The sequence below is a fragment of the Protopterus annectens genome, chromosome 9.part0 (assembly GCF_019279795.1).
Source record: "Protopterus annectens isolate FY-2018-M chromosome 9.part0, PAN1.0, whole genome shotgun sequence".
In the NCBI taxonomy this organism is placed as follows: domain Eukaryota; kingdom Metazoa; phylum Chordata; order Ceratodontiformes; family Protopteridae; genus Protopterus; species Protopterus annectens.
The window spans coordinates 943,986,931-943,999,644 of record NC_056743.1 but is presented as its reverse complement, the minus strand read 5'-3'; positions in this window follow the sequence as shown (position 1 = coordinate 943,999,644).

The window sequence follows — 12,714 nt, the reverse complement described above, 5'->3', positions numbered from 1 at the left end:
CAGCATTAAAAAAAGAAACTGAGAATGTCCGTTGCTTTTTTTTAATGCTATCTCGCTACGTTAAACAAGTTTAACATAGCGAGACAGTGTGAAGCAACGGAGGATCTTGCGTTCTCCGTTGCTGTAAAAAAAAAAAAAAAAAAAAGTTATAGTAATGGAAAATTACTATAACTCTGATTTACAACATGCACATTGACCAATCAGTGTGCATGTTTTTTGCATATTAATGGGGGGGGGGGGGGTTGTATAATTTTCCTTTTATGTTCCGTCTCTAAACTATACATACTGTACTGCAAGCATGGGAGCATCTACCTGCTTAGTATCAGTAGGTCAGGTCTACCCAATAAAAGTACACTAAATGAAAAACTTGGTGTAGGATTTCAGGTCTTTCAGTCTCCCCAGGTATTGGATGTAAAGTAGCAATGTTACTACCATGCCAACTATTCATTCTTTCTCTGATAAAAAGATTGATATCATCCCTTAGTGAACTCTCCCTTGTTGTAGTTGGTACTGACCTATCAGTAAAACTGAATCAAGCTCACCTCTAGTATACAGCCATAAATACATTATTACAGCTCTGCATGCCTTTCCTAGACAAAGCTAAAATTAAGAGGGGAATTGTTTTCATGTCCTAATTGAGGAAATGTAAAAGATGATTTTTTTTTATCAAATATTGCTGCATGTAACAACCAACAAGAAAGCACAAAAAAAATATGGATTTTAAAGATCTTTGTTTTGTCTGAACTGTGGTCAGAACACATTCAGACTAGGAGTTCCAAGACTCCAATTTAGATGCACTGTGCTAAGGTCTGAGATACGAAACAGGTCACTGTTTTAACTTGCATGAAGTATTATGATTAAATACAGTGGAATAGTTACTTAAGCTTGCAAGTCAGTTTCCCAAACAGAGTGAATGGAATGTGCAGTGACAATTTCCATGGTTTACTCCTTTACAATTTGTGGCTTTCTGCCAATGATTCCAATACTCCTCAAAAGCACTGTAGACAATCCGATAAACCAATGAATATAAAATGTTGCCTAGATACAATGCTGATAGCTGTAAAACCTCACTTTCCAACATTCTTTCCAGTATAACTGCCAGTGTTTTAGTATTCTGACAGATATAAATGTGGCTGTAGATATGCAGGCAACTCACGTATGAAGTCAGTCTTTCAAAAGCTTTGACTTTGCCTGGAATAGTTTTGTTGAGGTGGGAAGTTGACACAAGTTGCCATTTTTTCTTACCTTCTCAAAAGTAAGATATGGGTGCAGAAACAAGTGTTATACATCCCCAGGGGCTGCAAATGCAGGAGCAATATACTCTGAGCCCAAAATTATGTGAATACTTGGGATTAGTTCAAGCATTCAAACAGGGCATGTCTTTGATATTAAAACTGAAAAAAAATGCCCCAGACTCCTCCATATTGTGATGGTTTGCAACCTGCAATTGCTACAAGAACACAACAAGCATTTCATGCCCAAAGACTCCAAGGAAGCTCATCTCAAAGTCTCTGCTTTTTGTTGTTTTTTTGTTTTTTTTCAGCTGCATTAAAAACAAATATCCTGCACTGTAGTTATCCTTTTTTTTTTTCACTTTTCCAGGCTGTCCAGTGCCTAAAACAGTTACTTCCAATCTGGCAGCTCCCTTAAGTAATATTTAATTAAAAAAACATCTGTGGCTGGAGAAACAGCATAAACCCATTCTGCACTGTCATGCTGTCCAAGCCAATAATGACCACATCTACAGCTACCAGTATGTTATATATGAACAAACAGCATAACCATGACATGCTTTTCAAGTGCTTGCATAGTTCAGAATTAATAAACATTCTGTCTTTGGCAAGTTTTTCAAAGATTTCAAACAGATTAAACTAACTGAGATTTGCATGTTAACAATCTGTGCACAGCCATTCACTGCAGCCAAACTAGAAACATTGAAAGACTAAACTGCAATACTAGTAAATTAGATATACTTTAAAGAATGTGATATGCTTGACATTCGTGTAACAAAGACTTTTTTATTCACTTTGCAGAACAAAAATAGGCCTTATTCTGAAAAACAGTAAAATTTACCAACAAGGTTATTTTCAAGCATAGTTCACAGTTTGAGATACTGACAACAGAAGTTAAAAGCATACTCTTGGAAAGTAGAATTTTGTAACCGTATCCACAACTGCCATAGTCACTCAAAATGTACTGCTCTCCTCAAACCACTGCAAGTTTCAGCAAACAAAGGATAACTACTGCGAGGATATTGTTGAACTCTGGGCCTTGCATTCACTTCTAAATATTAAAACTTTTTAAATGGAGGCCTGTGCAGTTGTCTTGAGTGATTTGGGTAAATTTGTACTAGTCAAATTATCAATAAAGATCTCCTAAAGCTGTACCATGTGTCTTACTTAAGTGTCCCTGTCAGTTTCAGCTCCTATGACATGTGGATTGGGTTAAATTGTGTACGAAATGTTAAGCTGAGTTAAACTGTACTTCCCTTAAAGCTGTCTAGAACAGTTTTAGAATAAAATGTCTGCAGTCCATTTGACGCAATATGCAAACACAGAGTAGTTTCACATGTTTGTTTTCCATTTCCCGACAACTGATGTATTATCATGCCATCAATTAACAATTAATTATAGTGTGTATGTCACCTACCATTATTTTTAAGAACAGAAAAATGTATTGGCCAGCAAGAAAGATGATAAACATCTTGGGAGGAATAATGGCACTTTTACTACGGCAAAGTGTTGAAATACACAATATATACTCTTAGAAAGACATCGCAATCCGTTAAAAGTGGCATTAAGATGTCTGGGAAACTTCTGCATCAGAAACAGTCAGCCAGCCTAACCAGGACCATCTTATGCCAAGTGAAATAAAAACAATTCCTTTCTGAGCATATATATGACAATTACAGACTGAAGTACTGTTTATGAAAAATGTGTCTGCTTTAATAGAGTCAAGGAAATGCTTTTACTTTAAAAATAAATTTTGATGGTGGTGTGGCAGAAAGCGGAACTTTCCTCCATAAGTAGGTGCTAGGCAGTTTTCAAGCAACACACCTCTTATTTTATTTTGCAATTTTTTACAAGGCATGTAAACTGGTGCGTTGACCATTTTCAATCATGATCTGTGTATAAAATGAAGCAGGAAATTATATGTATACAATGTAAAACTGAAGCATACATACAATGCATTTTAATAAATGCAGAGGAAATTACAACCGGGTGATATGGTTGGCATCAGTATTAATACGGCATGCTTAACATGTACACCATCTACATGGATGCTGGTATGAACAACTCAGATAAGTACACATTTATAATTAATTTATAATGTTTATGTATTCCACCGAGGAGTTGTGCAAGTCCTTTAAAAAACCTTGTTCTTTAAAAACTTTGTAAAGAGGGTAGAATTACTAGCATCTCAGAAGCAAAAGCATTTATCATCTTTGTATAAGTGTTCTTTCAAGGAATTCTTAAAAGCTTCAAGAGTATTATTTTCAACACTGGGATATTATTCCAGAGAGCAGGGTCCATTCTAGAAATGGCTTTCCCTTATGGCTTGTTTGAAGCAGGCAGACAGGATGATATCCTCATGTTTTTCAGGCCAGGCTTCAAAGTCAGTAAGTTTTGCTCTCTCAGTGGGAATTTTCTTCTAAAAGGTGGACAATAGCCTAAGAAATGGATTTTAAGGAGGAGGGTAACCTTGTGGCATTTGAGACACATTTATGACGAAAAGCAAGTTCTTTACAAAAACTTGTATTTTGCTGTTAGACTAACTCGAGCCAGTCATGGAATAGTGCCAAAGATCAACAATATATATTTATTAACTTCTCAGTTAGCTAAGAAGTTTACTGTGGCAAGGGTGCAGGCTTCAACTATGTTTTACTGCCTTTAAGGCACAGCATGTTATTTTTGTTTTAAGTGCCTTTAAGGGGTGATGTACATAGTATCCCTGATACCTAGTGCTCCCACCAGCACACATTGTTAAAGATATCCCTAGTGTCTATTGTTTGCCCCTGACCAACATAGTTAAATGCATCCCTAGTGTCTAGTGTAGCCCCAGCCCGATGTTGCAGGCTTTGCTCATTAGTCTAAGGGTGTAATGAGGTAAGACAGTCACCCCAGCCCACACAAACATTCACACTCATTCTAAACAGACACTCACATACCCAACACCTAGGTCCCTTCCCTTTCAATAGCACTCACAGTTGCAACCACCACCTTCTGAATAGTCACCTTAATACTACCTCCAGGATGACATACACATATACTAACACATGCAGCCCCTTGCATACGTATACTCATACATCCCCTTAAACTATCTGACCACTAAACTTCTCCAGCAATTACCTCTACCATGATGGATGAACATGGACTTTTAGTGTTCATTACCACAAGTGGCCAGGAGACACTGTATAAATGGCTTACCACAGGCAGCTCCAAGGGGATTGCACATGGCTAATTAAAATATGCCTCTTCCTAGACTACCTCATTACCAAGTATGACAGCTGTGGAGATAGCCGTAGGGCTATCTCTGAATCAAAAATGGTTAATCTTTGGCAAAAATCATAACATGTGAACCTTTCTGCAGTCAAGATCATATCAAACTACAATAAAGATACAGAAACTGGCAAGGTATGCAAAAGGCAGTGTGTGTTTTAACAAAACCAGCTAAGAAGTCCTAAACTATGAGAAAATGGATTGTATTGAGATATTTTTATAAGGAGATTCAGTAATTCTAGTGATATGAGTGCTTTTATTGAATAGATAGGTACATTTATTTAACATGATGAGTTGAAGCAAAAGATAGGTGCAGTCACTATATATGAATTAAGGACCTGCGTTACATGTGCACTATGGGAGAAGTAAGACAAGCCAAGGGAGGCTGGTGTCTGGATTCTAAGTAAGGGGGTGCTATACTTCAACAGGGTCATCTCTGAGCATGTTTACTATTTTACATAAGTAATCACATCCACAATAAGATGTTTCAAGGAAAACTTAATGATCTTGACTGCAGAAAGGCTCACGTTATGATTTTTGTAAATGCATGTATAGAGGATTAAGTTGCACAATCATATTTCACTTTCACTTCATCAAGCTAATGCATATTTAAACAATTCCATTCATTGCCTTAGATAATAACTCAAGTCAACATTTGATGACATCACTATATCAATTATTAACAATAAATTTTATACATCATAACATTTAATCATTGTAATATATATTTTGTCACGAAATTGAAACAAATGTTTATCATTAGTTTCTCCTATATGTTAGCTAAAGCATTTTTTTTTTCATATTAATAATAGATATATGTTCATAACCTTTCCTGAAAAGTTTGATTCATTTTTACTACATAAAACCCCTCATATAACTGGCATTTAGCCAGATATATCAGGTTACCAGTATAAGTCACTAGTTATAGCTTTTTCAAGTCTCCAAATGTAGCAACTCAGTTGTCTTACTAACATAGTTACAATATACAATTACAGCATGGGAAGGTACCTTCCTTGTCAAACCTATTACATTTGTCATCAGTTAATTTAACTTCTTTGTAGCATAACAACCTTTTAATATTCTTTTCATTCTTGCAACATTAGGTGTTCAGCTTTTCATCCACAGTTAACATACTACAATTCCTATTAACTATTCTATACAAATTCTGAATACCCCTCAAATAAGTTAAAGGGAAATCCACCTTGTCAATCTTTTATGCTAGCTTGACAAATGGGTAAAAAATACGGTTTTGCTATACTTTCTCTTTGACCCAACACAAACACCTGGTATTATAAACCTCATTCTCTGAGTAACCCTTTTTCTGTGAAATCTTCACTGAACTTTCCAGCGCCTGATGCAGATCGTCAGTCTCAGCAGTTAATCTTGCTGCCCACAGCATTTATTCATACACTATATTAGAAATATGTTTCGGATGCATGCTATATCTATGCAAATACAATTTTTTCTTGCATCCCTTCACTAAAGAAGTCTGAAAAATGTTCACATCCATAAGATTAATTTAAAATTTAAGAAATGGAGAGATGCAATGTACTCTTACAATAAATGTTAGTCTCGAAATATCACCTTGCCGAACAAGAAATTTATCATCCACAAAACATGCATAATGTAAAATGTTGTTTAAGCAAATTAAAATCTATTAAAATTCTCTCCCATTCCTCATCATATATAAAGAAATCATTCTCCCAAACAAATTCCAGGAGTTTACATGTTAAGTTGATCTTTGCTGTCTCCATGTCACTACAGGTGCTTTAACTCCCAACAAGTTCTATACCTCTGTCATTGGAGATGACTGTAAACAAAGATTTTACATCAAAGGTAACAAATACAAATTAAATATGGGTCCAAAATTACCATCATGGGTGAAGACATTACATATAATGCTCCTACATTTGATATTTTGGTAAATGGAAATTTATCAGAAGAGTTAGACATATATAAAGGTACCAGACAGGGCTGTCAATTGTCCCCAATATAGTAAAGCTAGATAAGCAAACTTACCATAACAGTAGTTTAAATTATCAGTGTTGCAGCAGCCTTGGCTATATAGCATACATCCTGCCAACGGTATAACAGCTGGCTAGCTTCCAAAGCTTCAGGGCACATTCCATGCTCCCAGTAAGTCAACTCCAGCTGACTAACTTAAAAGACAGGTTTGGATGTCAAGCCCTTCAGAGGTTTCATATCAACAAAGAGAGGGAGGTTAAGCCCTGAAATGATGATTCTTAAAATAGCAAAAAAAAAAAAAAAAAAAAAAAACTGTCCATGCCTTGGCATAAAAACAAAACAAAAAAAGAGAGGGATGGAGGGAGAGAGTTGCTACTTCAGCAGTGATTATTCAAACATCTACATTTATGGTAAGTTTACTTACACATCTGTACTATTTTCATTATACTGTTCACTGCTGTAGTAGCCTAAGTATATGAATAGATTAACCTAGCTTACTTACTACATTTGGAAGGTTCAAATGGGAAGGGTCCCCGAGCTCCTGGTGACTAGCCAAGCCTGATCTACACCTAAAGAAGAAATCAAGCTTGTAATGCCTTGTAAATGCATGTACAGAGGATTAAGTTGCAGCTTCTAGAATCTAACCATTTGAAAAAGCCATAGATGAAGCCAAGGCACGGATAGCGTGGTCCTTGACCCGCCTTGAATAGTTTTGTTGAGGTGAGTAAAGAAATAGTTCAAGACAACCATTTAGAAATAGTCTGTTTTGACACAAACTGCCCCTTCTTACCTTCACAAGAAATGAATAACTGATCTGAAGATCTGCAAGATTTTGTTCTGTCAAGATAGTACCTGCATTGTCTGTGGACACCCAAGGTATAGAATATCCTTTCGCCCTCACAGTCTGGCTTAAAGTATGCCTAAAGAAACGCTCTCTCAGTGGAAAATAAGACAGGACAACTTACCTTAAGAGCTTACAACTCAGATAATCTTCTTGAAGAGTTCAGATAAATCAGTAGATTTCCATGTTAAGAACCTCATGTCAGTCAGATTAGCTGGTTCAAATGGAGCTAGCTTTAGCTTCTCCAGTGCAAAATTAAGATCCAAAGGAGGGACTACAAGTTTTCTTGGAGGCCTCTTATGCAAAACCCCTTTCAAAAACATTTTAACATGAAAATGCATTGGAGGAAGATCCATAGGCTGACATGCTGAAATGGCTGATAAATGAACATTGATGGAAGAGTAAGAAAGGCCATAGTATAGTAACTTACACAAATAGTTCAAAACCAGAGAAGTACTAGTCCTGAGTGGATGCTAGTTATGTTGCAGGCACCAACTAAAAAACAGTTTCCATTTGCTAATGTATTATTTACTATTATACCATGACCCCCCCAAAACGTGCACGCTGATTGTCCAGCGTGCACATTGTAAATCGAGTTATACTAATGGAAAAAGGTCCGGTCGCCCGGACTTTTTTCCATTAGTATAACTCTACTTTTAAAACACTGTCTCGCTATGTTAAATGGGTTTAACATAGCAAGACAGCTTTAAAATAAGCAACGGAGATCTCCGTTGCTTATTTTAAAGCTGTCTCGCTATGCTAAACCCATTTAACATAGCGAGATAGGTTTTAAAAAAAAAGCAACGGAGAAAGCAAGATCTCCGTTGCTTTTTTTACTGTTTTGCTATGTTAAATAGGTTCAACATAGCGAGACAGTTTAAAAATAAGCAACGGACATCTTCGTTGCTTATTTTAAAGCTGTCTCGCTATGTTAAACCCATTTAACATAGCGAAACAGTAAAAAAAAAAAGCAATGGAGATCTTGCTTTCTTCATTGCTTTTGCCCACAGCTCTGATGTACTGCGCAGGTGCGCAGTACATCAGAACTGCCGCGGATGCCAGACATCTGCGGAAGGGCAGTAAACAGGCATTATACTATGCCATTATTTAAGAAAAGTAATAGTTTCTTTTCTTAAATAATGTCATGGTATAATAGCAATAACCCACTTCTGGGTGTGGGTAATGCTGTATTTACCCACGGTTGGCTTTGTTTGGTCCCTCGGGCTTCGCCCTCGGGACCAAAAATCCAGCATTACCCACACCCAGGCGTGGGTTATTGCTATAGTATTAGGATTTCTTGCTTCCATTAGTATCTGCTGTACATCCCCACTAAACAGATCCCTAAAGGAAATCAACCAGGCAGTCAGTTCAAGTTGATTGGGGTCAGAGGTGTATCAAACACACCAGGTCTTGTGCGAGTAAACCCATTCTTTGCAGAAGGTTATGGTAATTGCCACTGGCAGTTTGCAAAATAAGAAAGAAAATACAGTTGTACAAGATCTTACCATAACAGTAGGTGCTCTATTTCTCACTGTTACAGTATTCTTTACAGATGGGATATCCTGCAAAGGATAGGCAAACATCTGAACAGCATACCAAAACATCATCTCCTTCCAAGTGTCATAAATCAGATCTATGTCCTACATAAGTGATGCACAAGCACCTAATCCTCAGAACTTAACCGCCCCAGAAGAAGCAGAGCAATAGATGAGGTAAAGGTTGATTATGTGCATCCAGGAAGGTAAGAAAGAAGAGAGAAACCTCTTGTCCAGAAGAAAAACAACAGGAAAGAAAACTGGGAGGAGGAACAGAATACTGCAACAGTGAGAAGTAGGACATTAATTGTTATAGTAAGATCTTACACAACTGTACCATCTCCTTCCTTACTACTGTTGCAGTATTCTTTACAAATGGGAGAGTACAACAGCTACTGCAGAGGTTGGAAGGGAGAAAGATACAGAACAGCTTTCTAAAAAACCCATGTAAGATGGCCCTAGCGAAATCCACTCTGGCACTAAAAATGACATCCAACTTTTAATATTTAGTAAAGTCATGTATAGAGGACCAGGTAGCAGCTTCTAAAGTGAATTTAGTATCCAAATACTTGAAAAAGGCACCAGAAGAAGCCACAGCCCTGGTAGAATGAGGATGAAATGAAGCATCAGCAAGCTGCTTGTCATGAAAAGAAAAGCAAAAAGAAATGACCTTGGAAATCCAGGAGGAAATGGTTTGCTTAATCAAAGACAAACCTGATTTCCTAGTCTGAAAGGAAACAAAAAGCTACTCAGATTTCTTGATATCTTTTGTTTTGTCCAGGTAATATCTGAGCTTTCTACATAACTCAGAAGTGTGAAAAGATTAATTGTTTGATTCAAGGCCAAATCATTAACTAACTTGGACATAAAAGAAGGACTGGCATGAACAGACACCCTGTCCTTTCCAAAAAAAAACAAAAAGGAGGAACTGTCATGAATGCTTTAAGTTCAGAAACCACCTTGGCGGAAGTAAGGGCTACTAATAGTACAGTTCTCTAAGTAAAGTGCTGCAAGAAAAAGAAAAAACTGTAGGTTCAAAAGGACACCGAGTCAATTTCTCAAGAACAAAATTAAGGTTCCAAGTTGGAGGAATAGATTTTCTTGGAGGCCTAACATGAAGGACACTTTACAAAAATTGCTCAATTTCAAAACTAGAAGACAGTTGTGGATTCAGAAGCAGCCACATGGAAATGGCCTATAAATGAGCTTTATCAGATGAATATGCCACGCCAGAAGTGATCAACTCGTACAGATAAGAAAGGACCGTAGAAATGTCCACAGAAAATAGGTCCAGGTCATAGATTTTTCTGCTAGTGGGTTGTTTGGCCTCCTGCAAAATGTGAGAAATGTCCTCAGAAAATTGGTATCCAAAAGGAATCAAAATCCTGTCACCCAAAAAGTCAAATGAAGGGTAGATAAGTGAAGGTGAATAGGAGATGTCTTGCCTTGTGTGAGTAGATACATCCTTTGAAGTAACACGTGATAACTGCCCCTGACCACACTGAAAAGGGAAATCAATGCTGTCTGGGCTAAAAGGGAGACAGCAGCAAGATGTTGGGTGTGTCCCACATGATCTGGTACAGGACTTCTGACAACTGAGGAGAGGTGAGGTAAGCATACAGAAACATCCCCTCTAAGAAAAGGGCATGGCATCCACCTTCCAAGCTAGAGGACTTGGCACTCTAACAGAACCTGGGAATCTGACTGTTCAGAGGGCAGGCAAAAAGATCTACTTGAGAAATACCCCACTGAAGAACAATGCTCAAGAACACTTCCCTTTGAAGCATCCATTTCTGAAGATCTGTTTGTACCTGTTCAGAGTATCTTCCATTAGGCTGTGCTCTGAAGGTTATGTAAACCATGTGAAGTGTCAACTGATGGTGGATAGCAAAATTCCAAGCCTATAAAGCCAGCATGCAAAGAAGGTTTGACTGTGCCCCCTTGCCTGTTGATATACCACATCACTGGGATATTGTCTGTAAAACCCTTAGAGGGCCAGGAATCCAAAGGGAGTAGTCATCACGGACAGCCAAAATCAGAGCTCTTATCTCCTTGACACTGATGTAGTCTGCTAGATGTGGAGGACACCAAACCCCCTGTACCCTGATATTGATGGAGGAAGGTCCTCAACCCTGAACCGAAGCATCCATGTACAGCTCCTGAATGGGAAGAGGAACTTGAAAAAGCAGGCTGGGATTCAGAAAGATCTTCTGAATTCACCAGTGGAACTTGAGTTTGAGGCATAGTACCAGAAAAATGGGAAGATCCAGAGAATGGCAATGATGAAGCCAGATATCTTTCAGGTACCACTGAAACATCTCATATGGAGTCTGCCAAATGGAATCCTAAGAATCGTGGGTACCACGAACCCAAGAGTTCCCCTGCAGGAAGAGCTGTCAAGAACATTGGCAGGAGGCAGCTGAGCCAGCAATGGCACAGTCTGAATTCTGCAGCCTAGAAATATGTGATCTTGTGGAGTGGTCAGTACAGATTTGTTGAGGTTCAAGGTGAGTCTTAGACTTTGCAGAAACATTGCAAACTTAAGATCCTGACGGAGATGATACAAGGAGGGAGCTTGAATCAAGAGCTCATCTAAATAGGCTGCAGAAGGCCAACACCAGAACTAAACACTTGGTAAAAAAAAACAGGCTGTAGAAAAACAAAACAGCAAAGCAAAGGATTGATAATGTGAAGACCACCTAGAAAAACATTTCCTGAAGAGAAGGTGAATAGGAATATGAAGGTAAGCATTTTTCAAATCCAGAGACACTAGGAAAGCTTGGAGAAACAGCAGATGGAATAGAGACTAAAGAGAGAGCATCCTGAAGAAAGTAATCTTCAAAAAATTGTTGAAGAAAAATTAAGAATGGGACTCTCAAGATATTTCCTGGGAACTAGAAACATCCTGAAATAAAACCCTGTGTCAAGTTGAGAGGTGAGAAAGGCTGAATGGTTCCCTGCAATAAAAGATCTTGCAGAATTAGAGTAAAATGAGGGAGCTGGCAAGGAGAAGGTTGGGGAGGATCCAAAAAGGGAATGAGTGGCATCTAAACCATAACAATAACCATTTTGGATAATGGAAAACACCCAAGAGGCTGTGTTTACCCATGCCAGTCAAACAGGAAAGGACAGAGATAACCTGAGTGAAAGAAGAACCTGGCCAACATCTAGAGGTGGATGAATGTCAGATGGAAGTAGATTTGTCAGAGAAAGAAGGCTTTGAGACTTAGAACCCTGAGGAAATTTATCACAAAAAAGCCTAATTCCTCTGGAACCCAGGGAAAGTCGAAAAAGAAGATTAATTTCAAATCTTGCATAACTTTCCCTTTGTCTTGAAGGGTCTTAAAATGCTCAGCCACAACAAAGCCAAAGAAAAATCCAAGAGCTTTGATATCATCAGGAAAGCCTATAAGCCTAACAAAGAGTACCTTCTTATCACAGACCCTGAAGCAGCTGCCCCACACCAGGCATTAGTAGGATAACATCTGCAATCTATAGAATGAAGGGCCACCTGAGAAGCAGTGCCCAACAAGGAAATGGCAGAAGACTGTCACAGAATCAAGTAGATCATCCAGAATACCCCCAGACTGAGAGAGAAGAGCCAGCAATTACCTAGTCATATGGGTGTGACAGTTAATGGCTGTGCCATCCCCACACTGGGCCAGTAATCAAGGAGGCTGAATCCTCAACACTGACACTGGAGAGGGACGCTCACTTGGAACACAAATGGATACACACAGTATTTTTAGATGTAGCTCTCTGCACCAAGTACAATTTTCCTTAACAGCACACAGGGGAAAACAATCAGTCTGTGGGCTGGATCTCTCTCTCTCTGTCTCCATCCAGGTCTCCAATAAGACTCCCCACTGGTAAA